The sequence below is a fragment of the Lepidochelys olivacea genome, assembly GCF_965140295.1.
Source record: "Lepidochelys olivacea isolate rLepOli2 genome assembly, chromosome: 15".
NCBI classification, from domain to species: Eukaryota; Metazoa; Chordata; order Testudines; family Cheloniidae; genus Lepidochelys; species Lepidochelys olivacea.
This window is the reverse complement of record NC_140425.1, coordinates 11,135,849-11,155,473: the sequence shown is the minus strand read 5'-3', so window position 1 is coordinate 11,155,473 and position 19,625 is coordinate 11,135,849. Positions and strand designations below refer to the sequence as shown.

The 19,625-nt window shown below is 46.5% G+C and overlaps 1 protein-coding gene across 1 annotated transcript in view; it reads left to right on the top strand.

The window, feature by feature from the left end:
* The window catches only part of KSR2 (kinase suppressor of ras 2), a gene marked incomplete at both ends in the record, with an annotated part of 270,212 nt that overhangs the window by 65,894 nt on the left and 184,693 nt on the right, over window positions 1-19,625 (top strand). The gene's annotated exons all lie outside the window — the stretch shown is intronic.

The following is a 19,625-nucleotide window of genomic DNA, read 5'->3' as shown; positions in this document are numbered from 1 at the left end:
CATCCACCGCCCAGCCCAGCCTACCTGTCTGGCACTGAATGTCAGACCTCCCTTGCTACAGATATCCCAAGCCCCAGCCTGCGAAACCTGACCTGGTCCTTAGGCACAAAGCCAATGTTGGCCTGGGCTGTGTGTCACAGCTGAAGTAGTGATGAGTTAATTGGGATGCTGGATTCTGACCACGGAAATGCTATTCGTGGGACAGGTTTGGGTTCTTTCCAAGCTGGGAAAGGTTACTGCTGAGTCAGTGTGCCTAGCCCCGAGGGGCGTGGAGGGCAGGGGCGAGGCCCGCCAGACCTAATGGTCTTTTAGGCCAATGCAATCACTGACATGTACGGGCTTTCTTTCTTATGGTATTTGGTCACAGCTCTGGGGGAGGGGGGAGCTGAGCATGGGTTAGAGGGACTGTTATCTTCTTTAGCTTATGCTGGGCACTGGATCAATCTGTGGTCAGCTCCAGGAGCTGGGAGGGCTGCAAAGGTGGCAGTAAATCACCTGACCTCTGTCCCTCCCCTTCTGAGCTGGGTCTGGTGTCTTTGATCTGTGTAAAGCTCGGTGCATCCCTGCGGGTGCACTTCTGTGACTTAGGGCAAGTCCCTTAACATCCCCGTGACTCCATTTTTCCATCTGTAAAATGGGGTTCCTAGAACTTGCCCTGTTTCAAGTGCTAGATTTTAATGTGTGTGTGAGAGAGAGAAATAACGTTATTCCAGGCCAAGTATAAAACTTGGATTTAATTGTTTTTTTAAAAAAACTCCTGCAAAGAACCTTCCAAACTTCTCTTCCCTCAATGATGTTGTTTGCAGAGCCCTCTTCAGCCTGATAATCTCTGATGACGGAAAGATTTCAGAGGCAGGAAACAATTAAGTCAAAATGACAATAGGCGAGAGATGCTGAAAAGTGGCCTCTTGCAGACATCAGTTTCCCGGTTCCTCTTCATCCGATGATTAAAAGCAGCATTAGACCAGGAGCGCGTTGCCGTGACATCCTCCTGGCAGCTTTCAATGGACAGTCTGCAAGCATAGCTAGTGAATACCCATGGCATTTTTGGTTACTGAGAGGAACACAGGCGTTTACAGGTGGCTTGTTCCTCTGAGCAGCCAAAGAATCTTTCCAGGCTTTTGCTGGCTGAGAGTTTTTAAGGTGAAACCCAGGCAGGAATGTGGGAAGAATTGGGCTTTGCTCTAGTGAGGGGCATTTGGAGTTCATTATTCTTCAGCTAGCAACAGAGTTCACCTAGAGTGACTTGCTGCTCTCATTCCTTGGCCACTGGAAGTTGCTGGCTCTTTGGAAACAGGCAGCAAAATACCTTCACTGCAGTGTAGCTGCTTCAGCGCCAGTGATGGTCGCCCTTTGCTGAGAGAGTTGCTGCTGTTTACTTCTGAGGAAACTGTGTTGTTCCCCACTGCAACCCCCCAGCCATTCGTGTGTCTGCACTTGGTATTATTTATAGCCTTCCCATTGTTCTTCCTTCAAGAGCTCAGGTTTCAGAGTGGCAGCTGTGTTAGTCTGTATCAGCAAAAACAACAAGGAGTCCTTGTGGCCCCTTAGAGACCAACACATTTATTTGGGTGTAAGCTTTCGTGGGCTAAAATCCACTTCATCAGATGCATGGAGTGAAAAATACAGTAAGCAGTATATAGATACAGCACATGAAAAGATGGGAGTTGCCTTACCACGTGCCGGGGTGTGTGTGTGTGTGTCAGTCAGTGCTAACGAGGCCAATTCAATTAAGGTGGAAGTGGCCTATTCTCAACAGTTGACAAGAAGGGGTGACTATCAAGAGAGGGAAAATTACTTTTGTAATGCTAACGAGGCCAATGCAATCAAGGTGGACATCGGCCATTTCCAACAGTTGACAAGAAGGTGTGAATATCAGCAGAGGGAAAATTAGTTTTTTTAGTGACCCAGCCACTCCCAGTCTTTATTCAGGACTAATTTGATGGTGTCCAGTTTGCAAATTGATGGTGTCCAGTTCTGCAGTTTCTCGTTGGAGTCTTTTTTTGAATATTTTTTGTTGAAGAATTGCCACTGGCAACTCCCATCTTCTCATGTGCCGTGTATCTATATACTGCTTACTGTATTTTCCACTCCATGCATCTGATGAAGTGGGTTCTAGCCCACGGAAGCTTATGCCCAAATCAATGTGTTAGTCTCTAAGGGGCCACAAGGACTCCTCGTTGTTCCAAGAGCTCAGTTTTGTTTAATTTCCCGGGCCTCCTTAGCGCTGTGGATCAGCAGCCAGCAGGGGGTGCTCTCGTGCTGAAGAATCCCTCTGCTTGATTCCTGGCTGCTGGAACTGGATTCAAAGTCTGTTTATAAGTAGGAAGGGTTTCAGTCCCCCAGCCTAGCTCTGCCCTGCTCTGCTGTTGAGTTGTTGGCATGGCCTTTGTTATAACCTCCAGCTTCATGCAGGTCTGTGTCCTGGCTTTTGTTTGAAATGGATCATTCCTTCTTTTGCCAGTGCAGGATCCTTGTGATAGAAACCTGCAGTTTTGAGAGGGAATGGGGAAGAGCCAGAGACCCCAAATCTGCCAGGGACTTCACGAGTGCCAGTGATTTTATGTGGAAGGCGCTTGGATTCCATGGTGATGTGTGGCAGTAAAAAAACCCTTCAATGGAGTCTGGCTCCCTGTGTGTACTGCATCCTGGTCTCATGGGAGTGGGCAATACAAGCTCTCAGACTGGGCTAACAAGTGTAATTTCATCCTACAGTGTTCTTAGCCCAGGCATGGGTCTTGAAAGGGTGGGAAGATTCTACCACTCTCCATGGGGATGCAGATAGCTTTCTTTTATCCCGACTTGCTCTGATCTCAAGTCAGTGAGTCCTATTAGCTCCAGTTGAGGAGAATGAGGGGTTAAAGCCTCTGTGATGAAGAAGGAACTATGGGCAGGGAGGGGAGGTCCTGCAGGGAAAACCTAGGAGGAGCCAAGCTCAGGAGAAGGCTTTGGCTGGGCTTGTGATTTGTTAACAATAAAGGTAAATCCCAGGAGGGGGCCATCATGTGTGTGGCCCATGTCCAGTGTGCATACACTTCAGTACCAGGGCTCCTGGACTGGACACCCCAAACTTGGGTGCTCTTTGGATCTGATTCCAAAATGCGTTTGGTCTCATCCTGCCTCTGCTTTACACCTGTAATGGTGGTGCAGGCATTTGTGTGGTACGGCATAAATATATAATTCAAGGCAAAGCAGTGTTCTTTCTTTTCCTGAATTAGAGCTTGTGTATCCCTAATGAATGGAAGCAGAGTGCATTACCCACTTCTGATAGTTCTTTATAGATCCTGAATTCGGGCACACATACTCAGATACAGTAATGGGACTGACAGCTTGTTAAGTCTAAATGTGGCACTGTCTCTCATCAGTCAGTGCCAAAGAGAAGTGTTTCATGCCCTGCATATATAGCGTAGAGCGAGCATCTCGCTCATGAAATGTTGCAGTTCAGCACGCATGCCAAGGCATACATGGAGATTGTGCTCTTTTCCTGGTGCTCCTCCTTATCTTCTTGGCTGTCACTTTGCTGTTGTTTGATCTTCTGCTCTGTTCCTCTTTTCTTCACGTTAAAGGGACACAGTCAAAACTCACACTTCTCTCTGGAAAATTTCTTATTTACTCTGGTAATACCTAAGATCACTGGAGCTGAAAAATTAGAGGGAATTTCCCCCCTCTCTTTACTTTGTTTACTTTGTGCATTTTGCAGCAGTGTCAAGTCTGGAGTCTGTGTCGTTTGTTTCCCCTCTGCAGCCAGTCATTTTTCTCTGCTTTGTATGGGTCTTACACACATGACCAGAGGGGAAATCATTTTTTTTTTAAATAGGAAAAGCACAAAACCTGGCGGGGGTCTCTCGGACAGACTTGTGTCCCTGAAACTACTTTTTAACACTTCTTATTGCAGATGACTTAATTTCAACTTGACTGTGTTCCTTTTCAAATGAATCCTTCCTCAAGCCAGATTTTGAAGTGCTCAGCACTCATAATTGGGGCCAGATTTTCCAAAGAATTCAGCTCCTGTTTAAGCACCTACCCCCCAACTTATTTTTAATTATACCCAATATTAATAAAAATATTTTCAGAAGATAAAGTTTAGAGAACTGGGAGGTAAGGGGTGTTTGATTTCATCATCCTCCTGCAATATTTTCAATCCAAACATAGCAGCCTCGGGCCAGTGTGTGACACACACATTGAAACTGGCTAGCGTGCATTAGCTGCCCAATCTGAGCAGAGAGCAAAGAGTAAACAACATCCCTAAAGAGGGAAAAGGAAATTACGTTTTACAAATAATCTCGTATGCCAGTATCATGGATCAGGAGCTTTGCTTGTAACATATAGGCTAAGATTTTCAAAGGCTGTCCAGATCCCATGGGGAGCTTTGAAAATCTCAGCCGTGATTTCGAAGCTGACAGCATCCCTGTAAGCAGTACCCATTTGATTATAGTGATGTTCATTTACAGTCAGAGACATTGTTTACCCTGACAGCTTCCAAATCCCTTCAGACACTGAGGCCCGGATTCTGCAGTAGGTTCACCCTCATGCCTATAGCGAGTCGTATGGAAATCAATGGGGCTCAGGGATCTGCCCTTGCAGGATCTGCCTATGTGCATGAAGCACCATTGGAATGCCAGCCACCACTGGCTTGCGGGGTGGCTGCCAGCTTGGATACAGCAGCCTAAAAAATAAAAAAGGGAGTGTGAAATTTTGCCTTCCGCTCTGCTCTTATGACAACTGCCAGGTAGTATCTTTACTGTCCATATCGAGCAGATGGGACTTGCATTTTTCATGTCTCATTCCAAAGGCTTCCACACTGAATTCCAGAGAGTGGGACAGAGGAAGGTCTGAGTGTGTTGGCCCTGTGGAGATTTGAGCCTGTAGTTACAAGTGCTCTAGGTTACTGTGCCTGACAGTTACACCACGAAAACATCCCCTGTTGTGGTGGTTGTATTATTAATTTGTATTATGGTAGCAGCTTAGGGATCCAGTTATGGATCAGGGCCCCACTGCGCTCGGTGCTGTACAAACACATGACTAAAAGATGATCCCTCTCCGAAGATGAGCTTCCAATCGAAGTACTATTGTAAGTAGAACCATGCTTACAATTATATTAGAACTATAATTGCTCTTTGCTTTCTCTGCACTAAGAAACCTGCTCTTTCTGCTTCTCTCCAGACTTTTCTAAAGCCCTAGCTTTGAATCTTTTACTATTCTCCTTTCTCTGTGGCTTTTGTTGCATATTTTTCCTGTATTAACTTGAGTTATTAGGGGTAATGTTATTCTTTGTGCATTAGTAGCTGTTGAATCTCTTCTTTAGTTTTCATGACTTTTTTTCTCAGCTTTTATTTGTCTTCCGTGTCCACAGTTCCAACACAGGAGCTGGCAAGAGAGGAAAGAATCTTTGCTAACTGCCCCTCTGCCCAATCTAATCACATTTCATATTGGGATTTTTCCCGTTAAAGAGACGTTCCTCCAGGAAAATCCAGAGCTCAGGGACCTTTGTCTGCTTACGCTGCTAATGCAGCTGAGCTGACGTGTGCAGTGTAATGCACTAGTGCGTGGTCATGCTGGACTGCAATGCTCGCTCGGAGCAATTAACAGTACCTGCAGCTTGTGGGTGGGAGAGGAGTTTGCCAAAGGCCGCACAGCAAGAAATGCCCTGGGGTCATGGCAAATCATCCATGATACGGGGGCTGGCTAAGGCATTTTGATGACCACCTTGGTTATTTTTTCCTTTGGCCCGCAGGCTGGGTATCATTTGCCAGGGGAGGGAGCTGTTGTGCTGGGAAGTTATACTCCCGTCCTGTATCATCTAGTCAGAATCAAACTCCTTGCCCTCTGACTCCAGGGCTCACTGAAACTCAGGGGCTGTGTGTCAGCACCAGGCTTGGGGCCCACGGGGCAGAGCTGCCTATCTCTCACTACCTCCTGCCGGTGCACCCTGGAGCGTGCTGTTGGCATTGGTCTCAAAGGGGGCCCATTCTCTCTCTCTCCGCACAAGACGACCACAGCGATAGGGACCATCTGAAGGGGCAGGGCATTGTGTAAAAGGGGCAGGCTAGTGGGGGTTATCCAGGACACACTCCAGCTGAAGTGAGCCTGACAGCGGGAAGCAGAGACCCCAAAATGCAGCCCCAGCCTTTAGCAAATGAGCTGTAGGCACTTAAAGCAGATGCTTCCCAGCTATCTCAATGAGATGTGGCTATGGTTGCCCTGCTCCCCAAAGCCACTGTTAGCTACAGCTCCTACCCGTGGCTTCCTCCACTGTCTGTACCACGAGCGGCATGAAAGTGTTGCGGCATCTTCCGCATTGTTATAATGATCATTAACATGGAAAGGGGAGAGGAGTTGAATGTTTCTTGGAACGGCTGAGTCTAAGGAGAGAAACCTTTTCTCCTGTAGTGGGAACCCAGCAGTGCTCAGTCTCCAGTGAGTCCATGCCTAATGGCAGTTTTCTTCACTTAGAAGGGAAGGAGCCGTTTCGAATGGGATGAGCGCTTGGGCGTGATGCTGGATTGGTAGATCCACACACGCTGATTCTTGTTCATTCTTCATTCCCAGACCAGGCCCAGGTCCGTTCAGTTGGCACTCAGGACCCTGCCAAGCCAGGGATGGGGCTTTCAAGGAGAGAGCATTCTTCTTAAGTGTCAGCATCCTCGGTGGTGGAGTGGATGTGAAATGCAATGTGCGAGTCGTGGGGGGGCAGCTGCTTCCAGGGCAAGTGCCCTGTGTTTCATAATGCCCCTGGGCACGGATAATGACCACAGACATGAGAGCCTCATGCTCTCTCCTTCCAGCATGGGGACAAAATGATTTAGATGCTGTTTTCAGAAGTGATTAGTTACTGGTCTGCAATGTCCAGTCTCTGTTTGTTAGTATCGCTTGCAAACGACTTCTCTCTGCCTTATGTCCGGTACGTACAGACGTGAAAGTACCTAGCTATAGGGATGGTTCTCTGACTCGGCACCATCTGGTTAATGTCACTCTTGTTTCTCCCCTGGTGTGTTTGTAATATCCATTCTCAGACACAGGACTCAGTGTTGCACGTCTACCCTGTGCATGTGCAGCTTTGTCAGTGGAGTAAGCTAAGTGGACTCTGGGTGTGGAGAGTCCACTGCTCTCCCGGGCTGGAGAGCAACATTTGTTCTACCGATGATAAAAACGCCTTGGCCAAAGGTGCAGAGATTTTCAGGGCTGTGTTTTAGGCTATTTTGCAGGGGGGGTGTTTCCTTACAGGTGAGCTGCAAAGCTAAAGAAGAAATGTGTGTGCTGTCTAGATGGCAGCAGAGCTTGTTTTGCTTTGGGTTTTTTACACTAGTAATACCAGGCCCTAACTTACCCCGTCTTTTCCCCCCGCACATTAATAATCTGTAGAGAACCTGAAATGGGACAGGGCGGCTGGCGATGGACACCTGACCTGCAGCTCTCCCAACCAGCCATGTTACAACTTTGAAGCAGGTTTGTAACCCGTTACTGGCATGGCGCTAAACCATGGCTTGTGTCAGCACACACCTGTTTTAAGAGCTTCCAACCATATTAGCTCCTCTGGCAACCCCACCCGACAACCAAACCCTCAAATGTTAGCAGCCGAAGAGCTACTTGAATAGCTACCGTCATGCCTAGTGTAGGCAGGGAGTCTGAATAAGCCGAAATGCCATTTCAAGTGGGGAAACTGTATCATATCTTGAAAGTAAGAGGGAACTGTACAGCATATCCCAGCCCCTGTACACTACGGCGTGGCTGGACTGCCGGTCCGCACTATACTGTGGCCCAGAAGGCCCATCCCAGGGAACTGGGCTGCTAGCTAGTGAAGCTCTGTCCTTTTGTTCACAAGCTTCCTATTCTACCCCGCCACAAAGGGAAACTTTGAAAACCTTTGTTTGCTCTGCGGTCGCTGTTCTTGCACCTTGTGGATTATCCCTGTAATTGTAAATGGGACCCCCCAGTGACTAATGCATTAACTCGGTCTCATAGACCTGCTAGGAGGGCAGCTGTGAATAGACAGCATCACTGCTTCCTTCTTTGTAAATCTTTCCTTTTTGTAATTAAACATTCCAGGTGAGCTTGGTGCCTTCTAATGAAGGATTGATGGCACCCACCTGGGAGAGAGAGAAGGTTGGAATGTAACCATCCATTCCCAGCTGCTAATTGCCGAGGGGGCCTCAGCCCCTGGCATGCTGTTTCCAGTTTGCTTAACCTCTCTGCTTTCCCTCTTCCTATTGGTGCTCGGACACATTAGGTCACACTACTTTAATTTACAATTAGCGTGACACGAGCCCTCCACTGCAGTGACTAGCAAGAGGCAAATCCCCACAGGCCAAGGAGTTTATTAAGCTAAATTAATAGAGGAAAGAGAGCACCAATATGAACAGCACCCCAGCTCTCCAGCATCCTACTGGGGGCTCATCTCACTGATGCAGAGAGATGGGGACGGACTCCGAAAAGCTGCTTGCAGAACAGTGGAGGTTAATTTACTATAATAGCGCTTAATGATTTTTAGGAGGCAACCACTGAATCTTTCTTTCTAATCCCATTAGTGTTTCAGGGATTGTAATTAGTACATTGGAGAGGCCGCTCTTTTTTATAGTCTCAGACAGAGGCGTACAAAGGTTTAAGGAGTTATCTAGTCTGTGTTCAGCTGCTAAGTCCTCAGGTTGGTAAGAGAAGAAAGGTGGCTTTTACATTTATTATGGGCCAGATTCGTCAGTGCTTACTGACACTGAATAATGCCTTACTCTGCAAGTGCTCCTGTTGATTTCTCTAGGGCTTCTGATAGAGTAAGATACTTTTCAAGGGTAGTCTTATTGAAATAAAAAGGATTACTTGTAGAGTAAGATATTGCTCTGTGTGAGTAAGGGTAGAAGAATCTGGCCCTCTATAAACTAATTCCACTTCTTTTGCGAAAAAGGGGTGTCTTTCTAGAAAATATATAATGCAGTCAGAAAGTTTCCTATAGTTAATCTTTGTCTAGCATTTTTTGTAATAGATTAACCACTCATCATGTGCGTGTGTTGTCCCTCTGTCCTGTAACAGAAAGTTAGCTACGTGTGGCACAGTGGCCTAGAACTTAAATAGACTTAGACTTCTCCAAAAATGCCTTCAGAATTCCTGCAGCCCAACTTCTCTTGTGGCTCCTCCCTTCCCAGGTGTACTCTTGTCTTCCTTCCACTCATCAATGTTTATTATTTGCATTGTGATAGCATCTAGAGGCCCCAGTGAAGAAAGAGGCCCCATTGTGCTAGGTGCTGTATATACACACAGTAGGAGGCAATTCCTGCCCTGTACAGCTTACATTCTAAGTAGACAAGACAGGAGGTGGGAGAAAGGGAGTATTAGGGCTTGTCTAAATGGGAAGGTTATACTGGTGTAAGATGTGGTATGAATTTAAACTGCTAGAGTTATACTGGCATAACTCCCCATGTAGACAGTCTTATTCCAGAATCGGAGTGGCCTTTTCCAGTTTAATCTATGTCACTTTTATACCAGTCACTTTTTTTTCTCCAGAACAGCATCCACACAGCACACCTATAGTGGTACAATTGCATCACTGTCGTTCTGTGGGTCACTTTCCTCATGTAGATAAACCCTAAGTGACTTGTGAGGCAAGATGGCCGATGTTCGTACGGTGGGTCCTGCGCTTTTCTTGACAGGGGGCTAAGACGCCCCCCCTTGCCCCTGCTCTTGGGACGCTGAGGTCCACAGTAGTGGCCCGGGAAGGTGGTAGAGGAGGGAAGCAGGGGAGGGGTCTGGGTTTGCTCCTCACTCCGAGCCCCAGCCCCTCTCAACCTCTGCGAGTTCTTACCCTCTTCCCCCTTGAGTGGGGAACCTTCGGTCCTTAGATGTTGGGGGAGGAAGTCTCCCTCCCCAGCTGGGGCAGGGTCTCCCTTACTTCGGTTCTCTAGTTTTTCAAATCTTACAACACACTCCAGTCCCCTCTCCTTCCTTCTCCTGCCCTAACTGCCTGAAGCAGGGGGTTTTATTAGGTTCCTGACAGGGCTTAATTGACTACAGGTGCTCCAATTAACCTGTAGCAGCCCTCCTTAGTCTACAGGGAACCACGCCTTAATTAGCCTAGGGTTTATATATTTCCCCTCTACCACTGCTCCCTGGCCCACCTGTATCACACTTGTCTAAGGTCACACCGGGGGTCTGTGGCAGTGCTGGGAGTTGGGGCTTGAGCTCATGAGTCTCAGTCCAGTGCCTTCTCGCTCCTGATTCTTTCTCCTTAGTGAGGTAGCTGTGTTCAGCTCAGCTGGCTGATAACCATCGGCAGTTAATACCCAATTTGTGAAGGCCTATTGAAACAGAATGGGTTGTGGTTCTGGGATGGAGGTTAGTCTAGGTAGAGTTCAGCTGAAAAGAACTGGCTAGGATCCCACCTAATGACAGTCATGTGGATGGTTCCTGATGTTAGGAGAGGATTTGAGATTTTATGGGCTTGCAAGAGCAGGTTCTCCTTTTAGGAGAGCAGTAGCAGTGACCAGACCCTGCCTGGGACAGGCTACCATCTACCACTTTATTCTCGACGATGGCTACTGCATTAGTTTGCATTACACATTTGGTAGATTGTTTCTATGTGGTAACTTATCATTTCCATATGCCTGCATCTGTTAAGGTTAAGCAACACTAACCGTTCCTGAGTGGTGGCTAAATTTCTGGAGCCTATAGCAGCAAATTGCCTTGACAGAGCATCCAGCTGTTGTCCATAATGCTGGGGTATGGAACATTACTCCTAAAAAGGTCCCCCTGGCTTCCAGAAATCTATAGTCCATGAAGATCTCAGGAATGGTCTGGAAATTGAAATGAAATGATTAGAGTGGTTTGTAATATAATGCCTGTTTAGTACCTCATGAGTTCCTTGGGCCATTTAAATTCTTCATGGGTAGTTAGTGATTATTCATCAGCAAGCAGCCAAAAAACAAACTGAATAGAAGGTTTTAAATGCACAGTACTCGGGAGAACAAAAGTTGGGTCCGTTAAAAGTAAACTCCAGGCACCATATAACACAAATGACAAGAGCACATTTAAAATCGCCATCTCTGCCAAACATCCAGGCATTTTAACCACTGCCCTAATGCTGTTCACTGGTAGACACACTGCCCTAATGCTGTTCACTGGACAGCCCAGATTAACAGACACCGAGCAAGTCAGGAAATGGCCCAACTTGATGATCACTTTAGATAAGCTATTACCAGCAGGACAGTGGGGTGGGAGGAGGTATTGTTTCATGGTCTGTGTGTGTATATAATGTCTTCTGCAGTTTCCACAGTATGCATCTGATGAAGTGAGCTGTAGCTCACGAAAGCTCATGCTCAAATAAATTGGTTAGTCTCTAAGGTGCCACAAGTACTCCTTTTCTTTTTTCTTTGAGCAAGTCAGATTTCCTTAAACCTGCTTGTAGCCATTACCAATGCAGAGGGACGCCTAAGGCCTTGTTGACTGTTAGGTTGTCCAACTCTACTGATCTACTGCCAGTTTAATGCACTGCATGGCCTGCGGGGATTGGCTTCTTGCTTGTGATGGCTTGTGTCAGAGGAGGGCTTGTGTCATGCCAAGGGTGTGTCTGCACCTGGAGCTGGAGGAGTAAATTCCAGCTTGAAGTGTAGACATACCCATGCTAGCTCTGATCGAGCTAGCTTGCTAAAAATAGCCATGGTGGCGTGAGCGGTGGGACAGGCCAGCTGCCTTGAATACGATCCTGCCCAAAGCATAGCGTCAATTAAAGTGGTATGACCGAGTGTGTGTGAGCACCAGTCAGGCGTGGTAAACTGTGCTGGTGTAGTTAAGGCAGTAAAACCACCCTAGTGGATGCATTTATAATGGAATCCTTGGGTATGGTTTACAAGAAGGGGAACGAGTTATTCCGGGATTAGGCACCCTTGTACCAGAATAACTGTGTCTACACCAGGGATTGTTCAGATACCGCCATTTTGATACAAAGTCACCTTGCATTCTGGTGCAAAACCTGTGTGCAGAGTGCTCCGAGGAGCTGGAAGATAGTGTATGTTAAAGTAGCGGGATGCTCCAAAGATGCTGCAGGGATTGGATACCCAAGGGTTTGAAATCTCCTAGGCAGCTTTGAAAAGCTCATCCGTAGAGACAGAAGCTGATGTTCATCTCCCTGAGCTGATTTGTATTCACTGACTTCAGCAGAGTAGTCCCTGATTGTCACCAGTGTAAATGAGATGTGTGCTGGATCCGACACCTTTGTTACCTAGCAATTCTCCTGGCATATTACCGTAGCTTTCCATGTACTGATCCCAAAGACATCAGCGTAATTTCCATATTTCTACATGTTTTCACCTAAATCTCCCTGTCCTGGATCTTGACAGATTGCTTTCAAGAGATGCACTCTGATAAAGTTATCCATCCATCCATCCTCCCTCTGCTGGGGGTGGACTGCTTATCCAGTGCCTTAAAACATGTCTTCACCACCATTAACCCAGTCTGCATCCACGTAGCTTTCCCTGATGTTCTTCACGGGGGTCACCATTTAGTACGTACATCAGAACTGGCTATAAAGTCCACATCCATCTTCTCTATTGTCTTTTCCCAAGATGCTCATGTGACTGCACACTCCTGGAGCATGTGCATTTATAACTACGCTGTTTTCAACTGTTAGTATCCTGGATGCTGTCCCAAAAATGAGCAGATTGGATCAAAGACCTAAACATTTTCATTCTGAAAGTCTCACTACGATATTTCAGTAGCTAAATCATGTTGTATTTGCTGAAGGTTTCATGTTATTGTCACACAAACCTGGTTTGACTGATCATTGTGGGATACAAGACCTGGTTCCTGGCCCTAGTCTCTCTTTGCTTTGGCCATTAGGGGTTTGTTGGGCTATATAGGCAGCGAAGTTGGCCCCTGGAAGCAAAGCATGTTATTGAAGGACAACGTCAGTCATTCACGGGGGTTCTGGTGGATGGTGTGTGAGGATGATGGCAGATTTGGGAGTGGGAAGATCCTTGAGTCTCTGCAATGGAGTGGAGAAGGAAAGGATTCAAATGCAGGAATTTGGAGAACAAAATGAGCATCTGTGTCTTTTACAACTTGATGAGCTGTCCGGATGTGAAGGAGGGACAAGGATTTTTGTCCAAAGACCTGGAATGTCTCCGGCTTTCTCTAAGCATGGCCCTCATACAGTATCTTGACAGTGATATGTAGCCTCGGTAACCAACTGGCTCATCTCTGGAGTTATCTCAGAGCTCAGGCATGTGGCGCTCCTTAGGTATGTCATTAATGTTAATTACTGCTGCAGTATTCCGTCAAGGGGAGCAGAGGTTTTCACGTGCTTGAAAGAGGAACTTAGGCTGAGTCCCATAAGGAGAAGTGCATCCTTTTACCACTTTAAAAATGGGGGGCGTGATTATGAATTTAGATGAGAATTTATGGATCCACAGTGAAACTCAGAAGAATTCCCTTGTTGCCTAGGTGCTTGCTTGGTGGGCTGTCTCCCCTGTGCCCATGTGGAAAGAGCTGGGATAGCAGCAGCCACATTAGACTGTAGTTTTCCCTGGAGAATGGTCATCTCGAGAATGGATTAAACTGCTTGGCCCATCTTGGAAACTGTCAGTCACCGGGAGGAAAATAGCAATACGAAACACACAATGCCTTCTCAAGACTCTAAGGCAGGATATTGGCAAGAGACTGAAAAGCTCCCTCTTTGGTTCCCTAGTCTCTCTTCATTGGCCCAAATGGTGAGTGAACTGTAGGGATTGTAGGTCTCTCTCCATTCTGTCTGACTCAGACTTGGTGACTCCCAGGCCTCTAGTGATGGTCCATAGAACTTGCAATGTCCACACCAGTTTTATTGCTTGAGTCTAGAATGACCAGGAAGGCTGTGGCTCGACTGAACACTTTTATAGCTACTTTGTGTAACATTTGCTTAATAAAAGCCAGGGTTAAAGGATACCAGCATTGGCCGAGTGAGGAGATCTCCAAAGAACATGTGAGGGGTTCTGCTCTGACTGTTTTTCTTATGAATTAGGGAGTTGAACAGAACTGCCAGAAGGAAACTGGGTTCTTTGGAGGAAGTTCCCCTGCACCCAGGCTTGCAGGGCATAAATGCATAGCTTCATCTCACAGGACTGTTTGCAAGTATTTTCTGGCCATTGGGAAAAACTGCTCATGTAGTTTCTTCACAGCTAAACAACTGAAACACACAAATTGGTGTTGATGAATGTGTGTCTTCAGGATGTTATGGTCAAGGTTCCCCTCTGCTTCAGGTTGAGCTTTTTTTTCACCTGATCACATAGTGTTTCCTATTCATTTCTTCCTAATGGGTTCAGCTTTCTGCAAGGATGGTCCAGGTCAAGGAATACAGCATGCTCCTTCTCTTACGCTTAAACAGGATACAGTTGTGTAGATTTTGTTATCAGCCATCTCCTGGCTGCTTATATGTCTTCCAGTTGGGAGCTGCAAGAATCGAAGGGATGGTGGTGAGGAGATGGGACCTGATCCCTAGAGGGAGGAATGCGATCTTCATCTGCCATGTGTTGCAGGAAAATGCTACCTTGTAACAGGAACTCAAGCCTTGATTCTGATCTCAACTCAGGGTGAATTGGGCGTTATTCATGAATTATGAAAACTGATATAAGTGAGAGGAGAATTGGACCCTCAAGTTTATAATGACAGGTTTCAGAGTAGCAGCCATTTTAGTCTGTATCCGCAAAAAGAAAAGGAGTACTTGTGGCACCTCAGAGACTAACAAATTTATTTGAGCATAAGCTTTCGTGAGCAACAACTCACTTCATTGGATGCATGCAGTGGAAAATACAGTAGGGGGATTTTATATACACAGAGAACATGAAAAATGGGTGTTACCATACACACTGTAAGGAGAGTGATCAGGTAAGGTGAGCTATTACCAGCAGGAGAGAAAAAAAGCCTTTTGTAGTGATAATCAAGGAGGGCCATTTCCAGCAGTTGACAAGAACATGTGAGGAACAGAAGGGGGGGAAAATAAACAGGAGGAAATAGTTTTACTTTGTGTAATGACACATCCACTCCCAGTCTTTATTCAAGCCTAATTCTTACAACTACAATACCCACCTGCTGAAGTGAAGAAACAGATTGACAGAGCCAGAAGAGTATCCAGAAGTTACCTACTACAGGACAGGCCCAACAAAGAAAACAACAGAACGCCACTAGCCATCACCTTCAGCCCCCAACTAAAACCTCTCCAACGCATCATCAAGGATCTACAACCTATCCTGAAGGACGACCCATCAGTCTCACAGATCTTGGGAGACAGGCCAGGCCTTGCTTACAGACAGCCCCCCAACCTGAAGCAAATACTCACCAGCAACCACACACCACACAACAGAACCACTAACCCAGGAACCTATCCTTGCAACAAAGTCCGTTGCCAACTCTGTCCACATATCTATCCAGGGGACACCATCATAGGGTCTAATCACATCAGCCACACTATCAGAGGCTCGTTCACCTGCACATCCACCAATGTGATATATGCCATCATGTGCCAGCAATGCCCCTCTGCCATGTACATTGGCCAAACTGGACAGTCTCTATGCAAAAGAATAAATGGACAAAAATCAGACGTCAAGAATTGTAACATTCACAAACCAGTCGGAGAACACTTCAATCTTTCTGGTCACTTGATTACAGACCTAAAAGTCGCAATATTACAACAAAAAAACTTCAGAAACAGACTCCAACAAGAGACTGCTGAATTGAAATTAATTTGCAAACTGGACACCATTAAATTAGGCTTGAATAAAGACTGGGTAAAGTAAAGTAAAACTATTTCCCCCTGTTTATTCTCCCCCCGCCCCTGTTCCTCACACGTTCTTGTCAACTGCTGGAAATGGCCGCCCTTGATTATCACTTCCAAACCCCACCCCCGCTCTCCTGCTGCTAATAGCTCATCTTACCTGATCCCTCTTGTTCCAGTCTGTATGATAACACCCATTGTTTCATGTTCTCTGTGTATATAAAATCCCCCTACTGTATTTTCCACAGCATCCATCCAATGAAGTGAGCTGTTGCTCACGAAAGCTTATGCTCAAATACATTTGTTAGTTTCTAAGGTGCCACAAGTCCTCCTTTTCTTTTTAGTTTATAATGGTAACTCAGTTATAGCTCTAACTATGTAGCAAGTCTATAACAGAATGTCTGTATTTATCAGGTAGGTTTGGCAGCCCAAGGAGTTGTGTATCTGCCAGATAGTCCTTGTATATTCAGCAGAGAAACATAACAATGGAAGAGAAGAAAGCAAATAAACGTAATGAAAACAAAGAGTTACTGTGTGTTCCTCAGTTCCCATAGTCAACCTTCCAGCCCCGTCCCAGGCTCTCTGTGGGATCTCAAATGTGTTTTTCCTCTCTCCGTCCTTTTCTCCTTCAGATGTGTCTGCAGAAAGAGCATGTGTTTGGAGGAAAAGTTCTTTTGGTTAGTTAAAGCTCCCTTCAAAGAAGTCCCAGGTTTTATAATTTGCAGCTGTATTAAAAAGTTACACTCTGTGCTACAAAAAGAGAATAATAGATCAGTAAGACTTGAACCTTAAAATTCAGCTGTCCTGGGGAAACAGGGATGGGCACTTGAATAAATATTTAACCATCTAAGCTTTGATATCAAGAAGCTGGTTTTTCCCCAGCCATAAGAGACACCTTCTCTGCTTCCGTCTCACCCCTTAGAATAATGAGAGACGGATAAAATATAATATCTGGTGATTATTTTCCTTTTTTAATATCCAGGGAATATTACACAGAACTCATGTAACCTCAGGCTTCTAACTAGGAAATTCCTTCCATTCAAAGAGCTCTGGCAGTTTAAATTAGTCTGCTGGAGTTATCCATGCAATCACCTCATAACTTTGGAAGCACTAAAAACAGAGCCTTTCAAGAGCTCTTTCACTTCCCCCTCGTCCCTGGTAGTTGCAGCTCCAAAAGGAGCAACGCTTGCAGTGACAGGATCGGTGACTGAAGCCTGTTTTTATGGCAAGAACAGGCGTTTGGCAGAGTGGCCTTTGTAGAATGCGGATTTTGTGTTGTGGCTGAGGGTTGTCGCAAGAATTCTCTGTCTGATCTAGGCAGTACCTAAGACTGGTACAGAGAAGGGGTCATCTGGCATCTGGCATTGGTGGCTCTGACCCTGAATCTTAATGGTCCAAACCCTGAAGCCTGTTCATTCATTAACACTGACATAGCATTGGCCTAGCCATGCTCCCATTGAAGTCAGAAGGAGTTTTACCATTATTTACATCCGTGGGATCACAGCTGGGCCTTTGCAAATCTGTGTTCCAAGTGCCAATACAGACAGTGGCTGATTAACTCTCATGACAGGTTAAGCAGTAGTAGGTCTCACCCCATTTTATAGATGGGGGTGCTGCAGCAGAGAGTAAGACCAAAATTTTCCAATCTGGGTGCCCGAATCCATTCCATGAGCCTGAATGACTGGTCCGATTGTCAGAGCGCTGAGCCCCTGCAGCTCTATCCGTGCGAGCAACAGGCGAGCAGCACTTTGGAAAATGAAGCCATTTATTCAGGTGCCCAAATTGGCTGATTTTAGGAACCCAGGTTTCAAAGTTTTGGCTTTACGCAGTTTGCCCAAGGCCACCCAGTGCTCACTGGCACAGCTGGGACTCGGATGCGGGGCTCCCTTTCATCCAAAGAGCACGGTTTCCCTTCCCTCACCATCCTCTGGAGCTAAGAATTCACTCGGCAGATGCAAAGGGGTTCAGCCCAGAGGCAGGCTGAGGCAGCAACACAAGACGGTTTGCTGCCTGCCCCTTCTGCAGTGAGAGACGGTAGCCAGGTGCTCATCTGCCTTTCAGGTGAATTTCTGACACTCGGTCTCTTTCCCTGCTCTGTCTCTCGGCTGCATCTCGTGCCATCGCTTTCCCTCCTCTCTTGCTGGTCATCGCAGACACTTTGCCAGGCAGGCTTTAAAGAATCCTTATTGAGGTTACAGGGACAAACCATCCCGATGTGTAGAAAGAATAGTAAATATGGCAGGCGACAGCTTGGCTTCACAGTGAAATCCTTGCTGATCTTAAACACAAAAAAGAAGCTGACAAGAAGTGGAAGATTGGACAAATGACCAGGGAAGAGTATAAAGATATTGCTCGGGCATGCAGGAGTGAAATCAGGAAGGCCAAATCACACCTGGAGTTGCAGCTAGCAAGAGATGTTAAGAGTAACAAGAAGGGTTTCTTCAGGTATGTTAGCAACAAGAAGAAAGTCAAGGAAAGTGTGGGCCCCTTACTGAATGAGGGAGGCAACCTAGTGACAGAGGATTTGCAAAAAGCTAATGTACTCAATGCTTTTTTTGCCTCTGTCTTCACGAACAAGGTCAGCTCCCAGACTACTGCACTGGGCAGCACAGCATGGGGAGGAGGTGACCAGCCCTCTGTGGAGAAAGAAGTGGTTTGGGACTATTTAGAAAAGCTGGACGAGCACAAGTCCATGGGGCCGGATGCGCTGCATCCAAGAGTGCTAAAGGAGTTGGCAGATGTGATTGCAGAGCCATTGGCCATTTTCTTTGAAAACTCATGGCGATCGGGGGACGTCCCGGATACTGGAAAAAGGCTAATGTAGTGCCCATCTTTAAAAAAGGGAAGAAGGAGGATCCTGGGAACTACAGGCCAGTCAGCCTCACCTCAGTCCCTGGAAAAATCATGGAGCAGGTCCTCAAGGAATCAATTCTGAAGCACTTAGAGGAGAGGAAAGTGATCATGAACGTTCAGCATGGATTCACCAAGGGCAAGTCATGCCTGACTAATCTAATTGCCTTCTGATAACTGGCTCTGTGGATGAGGGGAAAGCAGTGGACGTGTTGTTCCTTGACTTTAGCAAAGCTTTTGACACGGTCTCCCACAGTATTCTTGCCAGCAAGTTAAAGAAGTATGGGCTGGATGAATGGACTATAAGGTGGATAGAAAGTTGGCTAGATTGTCGGGTTCAACGGGTAGTGATCAATGGCTCCATGTCTAGTTGGCAGCCGGTATCAAGTGGAGTGCCCCAAGGGTCGGTCCTGGGGCCAGTTTTGTTCAATATCTTCATTAATGATCTGGAGGATGGTGTGGATTGCACCCTCAGCAAGGTTGCAGATGACACTAAACTGGGAGGAGAGGTAGATACGCTGGAGGGTAGGGATAGGATACAGAGGAATCTAGACAAATTGGAGGATTGGGCCAAAAGAAATCTGATGCGGTTCAACAAGGACAAGTGCAGTGTCCTGCACTTAGGACGGAAGAATCCAATGCACTGCTACAGACTGGGGGTCGAATGGCTCGGCAACAGTTCTGCAGAAAAGGACCTAGGGGTTATAGTGGACGAGAAGCTGGATATGAGTCAACAGTGTGCCGTTGTTGCCAAGAAGGCCAATGGCATTTTGGGATGTATACGTAGGGGCATTGCCAGCAGATCGAGGGATGTGATCGTCCCCCTCTATTCGACACTGGTGAGGCCCCATCTGGAGTACTGTGTCCAATTTTGGGCCCCACACTACAAGAAGGATGTGGAAAAATTGGAAAGAGTCCAGCGGAGGGCAACAAAAATGATTAGGGGACTGGAGCACATGAGTTATGAGGAGAGGCTGAGGGAACTGGGATTGTTTAGTCTACGGAAGAGAAGAATGAGGGGGGATTTGATAGCTGCTTTCAACTACCT